Here is a 13,645-nt window from a genome sequence, read left to right as displayed (position 1 = left end):
CATCTCTCATAGAAAAAGCTCTCATTTAAAGATCTGAACTACATCTGAACTTTAATTTAGATCACTCTTCTGAACATAAAGACAGTATAAAAGTATTTAAGTACAATAAGAAATACCAAAAATAAAAATATTTAATTTCACGTAAAGGTCCAGCATCCAAAAATTTTGTTAAACTTTAAGTTAAAAAAATATTTTTTTGGCCACTTGGGTGCAGCAGAAACAAAGCTGTAAATACAACACTGACATATTATCACTTTCTACATATTATCAAATTGATGAACTTGTTAGCAACAGTTGCCCATTTACGCATCCATACAGAGCAAAATTAGCATTTATTTTGAGTCTGTTTACCTGTTTAAGGTAAGTCCAGTATTCATTCTCCTTTTAGCTCTGTTTTTGGTCTTTACAAACACCTGAGGTAAATATCTGGCTCTTTGTCTGTGAAACGCTCCACTATGTCCACTAGCTAGTCGCTAACTTCGTCTTTGGTTCTGAGCAGTAAATGTACAGCGGGTTTGTGAGAAGTTTTGCACCGAAAAAGCATGGACTGAAAACAATGCTATAAGAACAGTGAAACATCACAACAATAAAGTTGCAGGATGGAAAACCAAAACAATTAGCTGAAAGACGCTGGAATGCATCGTGCGTAAAGCTGATAGGAACTGCAGTTGAGTGATAATTCTCTGTGTTCATCAACACAAGTGATGCCTTTCACATTACAGTCACTTGATATTATTGATTATATAGCAGTTTTAAGGAAAAGTAGAAGTCTCCAAAAGACACATAAAGTATGAAAAGTAAAAGTATTCATTATGCAAAATGTCCCTTTTCATAATGTTATACTATTAAGTATATTATTATTTTATTCTTACTGGTGCCTGAACATGAAACCAGCTTATAAATGTTGCAGCTGGTCGGGGTTGAACTAATTTCAACTACTTTATCTACTGTTAGGTAGTTTCATCAATAACAATTATATTTTATTAGCTGATCACATTTTTTAAAATGTAAATCTTAATCTGCAGAGAAACTAGCATTAACTATTAGACTGATCACTGTTAGATAAAATGCTGTGGAGTAAAAAGTGTAATATTTCCCAGTGAAATGTTGCACAGTGGATGTTTTAATTTCACACATTTCTCTGACAACATATATATATATATGTGTGTGTGTGTGTGTGTGTGTGTGTGTGTGTGTGTGTGTATCCATGTATATCCTATAATTGTTCTTAAGTACAGTACTTGAGTAAATGTACTTACTTACTTTCCAATACTGCATTAGTTGAGAGTGTGGAAGTCAACTTTTTTCCACTCTGATATTCTGACATTTTTCTGATGAGATCACATTGATACTGAGCTAAATGCATGTTTATTTGTTTGACTATGTACTGAAACTAGTTGTCATATGTGTCAAGGAATTTAAACTGAATTATGTACAGGTTTGCGTTGGTATAAAGCAGTACATATCAGTAATACCTCCTTTCTCTGCTGCGTCTCTGGCCTCCTCTTCTCCTGGTCTCATTAAAGCTATTTCATCTGCTTTGGGAAGGATGGACTCCAAGTGTGTCTTCTTATATTGGTCAGAATCCTACGGCAGGTTATTATCAACTGCTCATGAACACTTTGTTGTCTGGGGACTTTTTTTTATCCATCTGAGGGCAAAAAGTAAATACACAAAAATGAACTGACCATTATTTTCATGGTCTGGAATAGGTGCTCTGAGCTGTGACTCGTCTCCTGTTTGCAGACACACAGATTTAAAGTTCAAAGACACTGTGCTGGTCTCATGAAATGCTGTTTATTGGCTTTGTTCAATGTGAAAAAGGATAAAGGTATTTTATCTATGGTAAAGTGAGCAAATCCGACTTTCTGATCTATTCTACTGTACTATCTCAAGAAAATCTAACTGGAAAAAGATGAATAAAAATCCTCACTTACTCTCAAAGTTCAGAACTTTACCTGCACAAGAGTGTCATGTGTAAAGATCAGGTATAGTGGCTCCAGCCCTCCATGACCCTGAATAGGAATAAGAAAATGAATAATGAATAATATTAGCTGAGTAGGCTCCTTCACCTAACACATCGCTTCCTTTTTAGGAGTCATAAGATGAAAAGTTCAAGAACAAAGAGCAGAAGTTGAGGATCAGCAGCCGAGCCCATATGCAGTAACTGTGGCACAGCTGCAATGAACCCGAGTACATTCTCCCAGTGGATATTTACAGAATGCTGAGTAGATATTATTCCAGTCCTCCTGGAGGTTTGAGGGAAATCACGGCTGCGAGCAGTATCTGTACCACAGTGGGGAGAGTGGTTATGGCTGCAGCAGGGATGGAGGGCGGGGAGAGACGATGCCAGGTCCTCCATCTTGCTCAGAGATGTGAGGATGATTTAGGAGGCCTGTCTTTGCCAGGGTGTCGAGAGAGGGAGCGGGGCCGAGCAATCCTATTACTCCTCAATGACCCTGCCTTAATGCACACACAAACACACACACACACACACACACACACACACACACACACATTTCCAATGGCTAGAAGGCTCAGGCAGTGTTCAGGAAGTCACCACCATACTTAAACCAGCAGGAAAAGTACTTGTTGAAACCTGAACGCAAAGACTCACAATACAACAGACTAAAATACTGTTATACACTGGAAATACACTGGAAGGCAATTATGTGCCGACCTTGTTACAGAAACTTACTTGCATTGCTTACTACTACTGCTTATTCAAAATCATAGCACCAATGGTTATGTGACTGCAAAGGATACTGTGTATATTATAACAAGTATACAGCCATTCTAGCAGCTCTGTGAAGCTGTATTTAGCATGAAATCACCTCTGTACTTTAAGCAATTATACATACCCAACGTGCGTTCACACGTGAGCGAACATACATTGGTATGTTCGCACGTTCACTTGTGTGTTATCTTTTATACCTGTCTGGATCGGGGGTATAACATATGTGTCCATTAGGAAGCAATGTCCCATTTAGTAAACCACAATGTAGGCCTACAGAAAACAGAAAAATCAGGAAACGGAATCAGTTTCGCTGTTGACATCTGTAAAAGAAACATAAAGGAATTCATATTCATCAACATAAAAGGACAGGACAATGGCAAGATGATATTAAGTGCCTTGAAGACGGATTTCGTTTCCTATGCTCTGCTAGAGGATCACCTGGCCTACTATGCTAAAATGTATGTCCAAACTCTTAGACAAAATTTGAAGAAAAAAAAAACTCCCAAAAGGAAGTTGAATCAACTAATAAGCTTGCTTGATGTGCAAGTTTGCACGATGCGTTGTTGAAACTTGGGAAATGTGCAGGTTGTGTTCTCTGTGGGCCTTTACGATGTATGGTTACCCATAACACCCTTATCTACCTACATTCACAATGACGTTTACGTGTATCACCACAGATGCATGATTCCAGTGATACATGCTCATATGACATGCTTATGTTTAGCAGGTGTAAATGTTGACCATGTTCACCATCTTAGTTTAGCATGTTAGCGTGTAATGCTAACATTTGCATTACACTAAATAAATTAAAAACACAAAGTGGGAATGTCATTAGTTTTGCATGTATTTGGACATAAACCAAAGTTTTGGACAAATGAAATATTTAGCCAGTGTTGTATGATGTCTGTACAAACTCTTTTCGCCTAACAATCTGGTCGATGTTGGGATACGTCACTGAATACGTGAAAGCTTTGACCTGCCGGTGGCACTAGATGTAGTCAGTGGATCATCAAAGTTATTAGGATTCATCTTCTAGGGACCATGAATGTCTGTATAAAATTTCCAGAAACCTGTTATAGCAAAGCTTTGAATTTGGTCAGAAATGCTTCTTAAAGTTAATTTTCCAGAATCCACCTCTGCATACATTTTTCATGACTAGGGAAAGATAGAAATGAAATGGCACTTGAAAAAGAGGCTGTGCGGAAAGAGCAAACGGAAATTAGGAAGAGTTCAATTTGCATGGAAATTGTGTTATCAAGGCTCGTCTGCAAAGTACGGTGGGTTAGTATGAGTATTTTTTCATCACAAATTACAGACATGGCAGATACGATTGAAAAATAAAATCACTACTAATCTCCACAATTATTGTAAATCACTTCATGTCTCCACTCAGCATTTGTCCTGTACAAATATGACTTAAGTATCTCTTTACTAGCTCTTATAAATGCACATTTATAAGAAACATTACTTGGCCCTGTACCTCAGTAAATCACAGATTCACTTAAGAACAGTGTGTTATGGACAGACTACCATTATCAGTAATAGTGGGTACTTTGATTTGGTTACTTTTACATTGATATGCAGTTAAAAACAGACCTATGAGCTTTTTCAATTACAATGCAGTGTTATCCTGTTGGTTCTGTGCTTTAATGAGGATTATATATATCTGGGACTTAAAGTCCTTAGCTGGGAGAGCTGGGGCAAGATGGCTGTAGAGTGGTAAGCCGACTTGAGCTAAGGTCTGTTTGTCTGTCCTTCTGAATTACTTAAAAGTTGCTCATCTGTGCTTGGCAAAAGGACAGATTATTTCTATTTTTGCCAACTCCAAAGCCAAGTTTCCAAACAATGAATCAATTCATCAATTAGATGAAAACCTTATCCGATGCCATCTGAGGGGTCATCGCACTCCTACTGTCTGACAGAATGACAGATCCAGTCCGAGGCCTATCCTGATAAAGCTTTTACACTTCCAGGATAAGATAAAGATCCTTTGGCTTTCTTGTGAAAAGAAAGAGCTGATCTATAATGGGAAGCACATCTTCATATACCCAGATTACAGCTCTGACCTGACGAAGAGATGTCGGTCCTTCCATCCAGTTAAACGGAGATTTCGGAAGCTTAAAGTAAAGTACTCCCTCCGTTATCCCTGCACACTGAGTGTATGGGTTGATGGCAACGGGCAAATATTCAGTGACCGTGAACTCTCAAGCATAAGTCCCTGCCGAAGCTACTGGCTAACTTTAGCTGGCTCTCCATTACAAAGTTTATGAAGACTTCCCACTACGAACCATGGCGACACTCTCTCGAGATACAGTTGGTGACTTTCTAAACTTCAACTGGTGAAATAACTCTTTTTCTGTTATTTTTGCCGCCAGTGTTAGGATGTTTACATCCAGCAAGTTCACTGGTATGGTTCATTGTAAAAAGGTAAAGCGGAAGTCTAGTGTCGTACAAAAAGTCATACTGGCTGTACTATGATGAAACATATACTTTTTCCTGTCCTTTTGAGGTAGATTATACCTTTCTCCAGTTAATGATTTTCTTTTTCCCTCTTAATAAAACCAGCAAGGTATTGCAATAACATCCCTAATGAATTCTGTTATTATAGTTATATGCAGCAGCCTTTATAATGTCCTATATAAGGCACTAGCCTCTTATTCATTGATTATTAATATTTCTCTTCATTGAAGCAGACAAGAGTGGAAGTGATTTTGGCTTATTCACCAAATTCCTTGAGCCTGTGGGGTCAAGGGTCAATGGGTTGATCTTGGGTACTTTTTGGGGGGTTTTGTGTGTGTGTTTGTTATGTGTTTTGTCTGGTCATCCTGCCTGTGTCTAGCTGTAACTGATCTGGTTGACTACTGCCTTCCTTTAGATAAACTTCACTCTGTTTGTCTGTCATGTAATGCTTTACTTTGGTTCCATTCCTATCTTCATAACAGAAAAAAATGTGTTGTCATACAAGGAAGCAAATCTGATACATTAGTACAACAACGAGGTGTGCCTCATGGCTCAAACCTTGGTCCACTTCTCTTTTCCATTTTTATTAATGACATCTGCTTGATTTGCCCTGAATGTTGTATTCAGCTTTATGTGGACGACTATACACAAATACACACTTCTAAATCTAATTTATCACAGACTGAATGAACTTTGCAGTCTGATATTAACATCTTACAAAACTGGCTCACAGCTGATAAATTACTACTAATAAACCTAAATGCTACAGTATGATTTTCAGTACTCAGTAAAGCATTAAATCCAAATCTAAAGCTTATTCATGTGTTATTGCCTGTCTTGATGATACGCCACTTCAAGGAATTAAACACACCAAATACCTGGGCCTATGGCTCGACTCTGAACTTTCATTTAAATGCCATATTAGTTATTTTGTGAAGAAAATGAACTTCAGCATTGGTGTTTTTCACTGATCCAGAAATTGTTTTTCTTTTACTATTAGAAAGAAGATTGCATCACAACTCATTTTACTAATATTGGACTATGTTGACGTATATCAGGCTGCATCCAAAACTAATCTTCTGCCTCTCAATATAGTTTATAATACACTACGCAGATTTGCTCTTGGTTGTCCTCTCATAACTCATAATTGTACAATGTATGAAACTTAATTGGCTCTGCCATCATAAGAAGACAGTGACATTTGCTGTAGTTTAGTTTTTAAATGTATACATTTCAATTACCCTCACTATTTAAAATAGTTCATGGTACCTTTCTCCTCCAATTATCAATTTAGGCACTCTATACAGCTCTTTGTCTGTAGCTAAGAAAGCCTTTATGTTTAAAGCTCCATCTGACTGGAATAATCTACCAGTAAATATTCAACTCATATCATCTTTCCACTGATTTAAATGCACAATATATAACTTCAGCCGCTAGGGGTCTCTCAATCAAAACAATAACAAAAGAGTGTGATGACAGTGTGAAGTAGCATGGGATCATGGGAGTTGTTGTCATCATTGTTAAACAACCAGCTCCTCTGGGATAGGATTAATTCAGTGTTCATTGTTCAGGATGTTTTTACCAAGAGCCAAATCATCTGCAGTGGTTTCCTCCTCTACAAAACAAACAGATCAGGTGATTAAAACAGGTAAAGACACCGAATCAAGCAGTTTTACGTTAAAAATAAGTGTTTCTCGGACACTGTTCGGTGGACACAGGATGTCCGGTAGGGCCTGCGAGCTGAGCTGCTGTTAACATTTGCTCAGCTTGTTTCTCTGATAACTTAAGAAACAGACATTAAGCAGGTTTTTACCGTGAGCCTAATTATCCCCAGAGGTCTCCTCCTCTCCAAAACAAATGTACATGGGGAATAAAACTGGTAAAAACAGTGAGTAAAGCAGTTTCACCTTAAAAATCGGTGTTTCTCTGATGCTGTTCGGCAGAAAGAGGATGTCCGAGAGGGGCTGCTAGCCGTGCTGCTGCTAACATTTGCTCAGCTTGTTTCTCTGATAACTTAAGATCCAGACTTCCAATGACTAAAATCCTTCATCTGGTTAAAAGATACAGTTAAAAATGACCAAGATCTAAAATGTTTATCATAAGAATGTGGCTTAAAACTGAATAAAACTCAATTTATTTATTAATGTACTATTTTGTATGAGCATAATCTTTGGTAGACACCATTGTGACAGACAACCACAACGCTGACACATGTATCTTGTGCGCGTATACTCTTTGGGTATGATGCCATAGACAGGCGACCAAATGAAACAGGCCGTTACCTTTGATTAAAATTACTGCTTTCTCTGGGTTTGAAAATTGTTGGAAACATTTGGGATAATGTAAGTACACAACTCAACAAAATATATAACATAGGTCTAGTTGATTTTAGACGTTTTAATGCAGAATAGTTGCATATTATAGCTTTAAAAATGCCCTTTCTTCTTATTATGGGATCAGTTGTGCATGTCCATAATAACACCTCTGTAATTCTGTATATATATATATATATATATATATATATATATATATATATATCTGTATTACTTAATGCTATCACCGACATTAATACTTTAGTATGAATTAATAATTAGCTTGTTCTGCTTGGGGTACGTATGTCTCATTATTTGATATGTACTGTTTTTTTTCGTTTGTCTGTAACACTTGGTATTTACACTTCGTTTAATTATCTTGTAGTTAATTTGTTTTCAGTTAAATGCTTCGTCTAATTGTGCTCAGATTGTATTATTGTCATTTAGGACCGCCTCAAAAACAAGATGATACATCTCAAGGGGTTATTCCGAATAAAGAATTTCCAATAAAGTCATCTCCTTCTTTCAGGCATCAAACTACCCATAATGCAGTAGGTGGAGGTTAAGACTGGTAGACTAGAGCATTGTCACAAACTCATGGGGACATTTAATACACACACTCACATAAAGTAGGCTACACTAAAATATAAACAGAGACTCTCACAGCAACACATATGAGCATGAAAATGTGCAAATTCACAGATATACACATGCTCAGATTGTCTGGGGATCTCCTGTGTGCTTGTCAGTGTAGTCTGTTGCCAGGGTAACGGTCAGCCTGTCTTGTTTAAAGCAGCCCCTTGATGACCTCAGCATTGCTTATTGAACTGTGATCAGCATGTTTGCCTGTCACCTTGACTCCCCGCAGGTTTCTCCAGACAGAGAAGCCAGGGAAGCAGGAAATAAAACTTTACTTTCTGTCTTTTTTTAAAAAAAAAAAAAAATTGACTGAGTTTACTAACACACGGACAAAATGTGTAATACTGTTGTCCATGTGTAACACTCTATTCTTTGTGGGGAGAATGTCAAGAAAATACACCAGTCTGGGCTAAAATTAGGAGCAGCCCAGTGCTATCATGGTATATTGGCAGCCACTGAGAAGCTACACCAGGGTAACAGGTGGTTATGTGCCTTGCTCAAGGATACATCAGCAGCAGCTGCTAAGAGAGGAGAGTAAATACTAGATGTCCTAAAAAGGAAACTATACAAAAGAGGGACAAATATACCCCCCCCCCCCTACATACTTTGTGAAGACAAAACTGCCTAATCTGACTAAAAAATCTGGTTGGGGCTTGCATCCTTCAAGCTGACAAAAGTGCAGAAGCCTTCACCCCTAGGACATTTGTGCTGATCTGATTGGCAAGATGGAGGAAATGTCAACCAGACTCTCAAAGGGCAGTGATGACTTTATATTATTTTCATTATATTCTCAACCATTTCAAACTTAGAATAGGGGTCTTGAAAACTACTGTGATACAGATACTCATGATGGTTCAGCACTATTAGGAAAGAGGGCAAACACTACAACAGGTTACGTTGTCCTGTTAAGACAAGGCATTTTTTAACTGATTTTCAAGATATATATATATATATATATATATATATATATATATATATATACACATCCATCACCACAGTCTTCATTCAGTTTGATAGCTGCTCTTCACCAAGCCCAGCTGTGAAGCAGGGTAACCTAGTGTTGTACCTCATTCCTCTACTTCAGGGAACAGAAGTTAGTCATAACATTTCGTTCCCTTTCAGTTGATTCACTTGGTACAACACATATAGTGTGGGACATGTATTCATGCCCTGCAGAGCAGCCACCGAACCGGAGTCCAAGCTCCAGCACTCTGGTGCATCATAGACCCAGCAGAAAGGGCAGAGTGAGCCACTGAAGAGGCTGTCACATTCAGACGGTAAAACTGATCAAAAATGTGTGGTGATGACCAACTGGCCACAGCACAGATATCACTCACAGATACCTCAAACAAAACCCATGACGTTGCTAAACCACTGGCTGAATGTGCCCTCACACCGTGAGGCAACTGAATACCTCGGCTGTTGTAAGCTAGGGAGACAGCCTCCACAATCCAGTGAGAATGCCACTGTTTAGACAGGGCTTTGCCCCTAGCAAAACAGACAAACAACTGGTCACATAAACGCACACTCTTGGTGCTGTCTATGTAGGTGTGTAGCACACCCACAGGACACAGGGAATGCAACCTCCTCTGCTCCTTGGAAGCGGGGGAACAAAAGCTCAAGAACTCAAAAGCCTTTGAGCTATAGGCTGTAGGGATAATTTTAGGAAAATATGCCACATTCGGACACAATGTAACCTTTAAGCCATCCGAAGTAAACTTGGGTATAAGAGGTATGCACAGGTGAAGCATGGAGCCCACCCGCTTAGCGGAGGTCAAAGCAAGAAGCAGTGCAGGTTTGTATTAAAGAAATTTCCCATCTGAAGACTCAATGGGCTCAAAACGAGGACCACAAAGAGCCTCAAGCATGAAAGCCAAATCCCATGAGGGGACACTAGATTTAACCACAGGCCTCAGCAGGTGGACTTCCTTTAAAGGGGAGGTATTATGCTTTTCCTTTTTTTCAGACATATATATATAATGTCACAATGTCGGATGTTCATGTTAGAAGTGGCTGACGTGTCAAATAACGAGGTAAACGTATGTAGCAGTAATCCCTGTAAGCAAAAAGGAGCAGCTTCAGACTGCTCTGAACGCTCGGTTTCCAACGGTTTTTTCTACTTTCAGCTTGAGCTGATGTCAGTTCGTGACGGATTTCTTTATATGGACATCTCCTGCGTCCACAGTAGTTACGCCAAGCCATGACGCCATTACACAGCACAGCAAAGTAAAATAAGTAGTTTACCTGTTGGAGGTGTGCTGGATGTCTGCAGCTCTTCATGAAACATCTCACTGTGGCTAAGATAAATAAGGAGTTTTTTGAACTTTGAATCATGCAGAGCTACTCAAGTGGAGTCCAAAAATAAATATTTAGAGCTGAAATGAGCATAATAGGTCCTCTTTAAGAAACACATGGCAAGAGGGTGAACACCTAACATCACTCTGTCAAAGCCAACATGACGGGCAGATATAACTGCCAGATAGACCTTAATTGAGGAAAACGAGAGACCCTTATCTAGCAGTTCCTGAAGGAACATCAAAATATCCACAACAGAGCACTGAAATGGGAGTACATTTCGGTCCTGACACCACTGCTCAAACACCAGCCATTTATAGGCATGTAGGCCTCTAGTAGATGGTGCCATCACACTTTGAATCATTGCCACCACACTTGGGGGCAGACCCTTAGTTATTAAATTGGACCTCTGAACCGGTAGGCATGCAGCTGCCACAGCTCTGGGCACGGATGAATCACCTCTCCTCCCGCTTGATAGAGGAAGTCCCTGTGGAGAGGAAGCTGCCAGGGCCTCGCCACCAGCAGACTGATTATCTTGGCATACCACGATTTCGCTGGCCACCAAGGGGCCACCAGGATCAGGGACAGACCCTGCTGGCATGAAGCAGGCAGTATTTTCACTGGGGGAATGCATACAGGAGCGTGTTGGGCTATGGGTGCACCAGCGCATCCATTCCCAGAGGCACATTGTGGTCCGTCATGGAAAGACAGGGGGCAGTAAGTATTTGCTGTGGAGGCAAAGAGGTCCGTTTCTGCCCTGCCAAAATGATTCTGGTGCAACCTTCACTCTCTCACAAGAGGTCCCCTCCCGCCCACCCTCCCTGGAGAGAAGGCCTGCCCCCAGGTTCAGGGACATGGGTGGCTCTGAGAGACAGAAAATGAACACTGCACTCAGCAGCAGAAAGCAAGACAGTTTGAACACGGGAAGGAACAAGTGTGAAGCATGCATTGTACTGACGTCCAGACCCCTCTCACTGGGGTCTGGATGGTGTAACTGAACCTGTCCAATGCAGAGTTGACATGACAAACAGTTTCACCACAATTTAATGTTTTAAACAAAATTTTACCAGCTGATAACTGTAGGAAACATATGAGGAGGATTTCTGTTGTTTTTGTGGCTGCCAGCAGCTCTTCCATGGACAGTTGCAGACAGAGCAACCTCTTCCAGCAGGCCAGCACTGCTGTAGCCGCTGTTAGCTCCTGAAGCTAAAATTGTTTTGATCAGCATATATTTGAAAATGAACACAGGCTTGGGGGAGCCGGGCGTTATCATTTTACCATTTATATAAATTTAATGACATAGAGACCTCTCAAACGGTGGACTCTACGTCAGCATTGGCCCTGCCTTTTTGGGGCTGATGACAGGTTGAGCCATTTTCAACCCATGAAACCCCCCAATTTTTTATAAATTTGGTGTAAATGTCAATATCAACACCAGGATGGATGTATTTCATCACAGTACAGTCATATAATTTAGTTTACAGTTCAAAAAACACGTTTTAGTCTGCAGTACCTCTTTAAAATTATTTTAAAATTATATTCTCAATTGAAACTCAGTGTACTACTTCTCTGTTATCTGTTTGGAATCCCAATGAATAAAGTTTGAAGAAAAAATAATAATTCAAACAGTCTTGCATTAAGCTTTACAAAAATGTATTTGCAAAAATCAAGGTTGGCTTGCTGTCTTTTTAGCCATTACAGTGATGGTTTGGGAAATTACATATTGTTGGGGATGTGAAGGTTTGTTACAGCATCATATTCGGATTCTAACAGTATTGTAGGATGAGAGAGTGCGCTGACAAAACTAGTATAATAAAATAATAACCTTATGAAAAAATACAAGCTAATGATGAAGAAATCAGACATCAATCAAAAAAAGAAAGAAATAACCATGCTTAAAACATGCTTTGGCTCCCTCATAGTGACAGATGCTGCTCATCCACTTCTCAATGTGATAGCTACACCGTCTATATGCATATGTTTTTCTATTACTGCCAAGACAAACTGGCTCCATGTGCTAACAAATGTACAAATGTTTAGCCTTCCCAAACCTATGTCCCTTCAGTAATTAGTGTGATATCTTTTTACATTCACCATCTAATACAACAGTGCAGCCAGGACTCACAGCTCCCATTGCCAGAGCAGGACTTAGAAGTTGCTCATTTTGCCATTAAATGGAGCTAACAAGGTCCGCTGGGATCAAGCCGGTACAGCAATTGATGTCAGTTTAGAATAGTTAAGGAGTGCTGATAATGCTCACAGGAATGTCCCAGTGGCCCAGTGCTCTTGTTTTTTTCCACACTGGAGCTGATAGGAGCAGCACTGGACTCTATAGACCCATGAGCTTTCTCTTCGCCTCTTAAAAGAAAATGGCTTTTAATAGACTTGTGTCCTAAAATCGTTACCACTTCATCTGCTAATAGATTCTGTTTGAAGCTGGCAACTTATTCTACAAGGAGACATTCCATTGGTGCAAGTTACTGTCTTGCTAATCAGTATGCACGCTGAGTGTTTGATTTAACCAATTGATTTAAGCAGTGATTAGCCTGTAGTTTTGACTGAAACCACTGTAGTATATTATGACTATAGAAAAACAAAGGGATGTTAATACTTAAAGCCGTTTTTCTTCTCGCTGTCTCTTCAAGCTTGTTGCATGAAAGAAATTTGCATCCGATTACGCTTACCTCAGAGTTTTGATCTCGGAGTGTTCCTTGAAGCCACAATCCTCTGGGCACATGCAGGCATGAACTAGCATTTGTCAGATACTTCCCTGAGCTCATTGCTAGGGAAATGGGTCAGTAGCAGAGTTTAATTAAGTTCACTGCATGGAAAGTAGGCACTGGCAGGAGGTGGTGGGGATATAGAATACATTATTCTTGTTTTTTTTTTTTTTTTAAAAAAAGGCCCTTTGAAACTCCTTGGCACTCTGTCTGCCACAGTTGAATATTTAAACGATCCTGGTCTTGAGTTAACATGCAGTACATTCTGGGCAGAACAGAGCAATCTAGAGATTAGAGAAGCAAATTTGTGAGCGGGTCATTGGTGTGAATCCCAGATGGTTTGGAGAAACCCTTTAAGCTGGGAAAGCAAACAGACACATTTGCTTTGTGGATGACAGCAGCAGCCTGTGGTTGCACTGGGCATCTACCGATGTGAATGTGTGTGGAAGTATACAAGCGTGAAGCGGGGCGATGCTGACAAA

This window comes from Thunnus albacares, chromosome 1 (genome assembly GCF_914725855.1).
Source record: "Thunnus albacares chromosome 1, fThuAlb1.1, whole genome shotgun sequence".
NCBI classification, from domain to species: Eukaryota; Metazoa; Chordata; class Actinopteri; order Scombriformes; family Scombridae; genus Thunnus; species Thunnus albacares.
The sequence above is the reverse complement of the archived record's forward strand: the minus strand, read 5'-3'. Positions refer to the sequence as shown.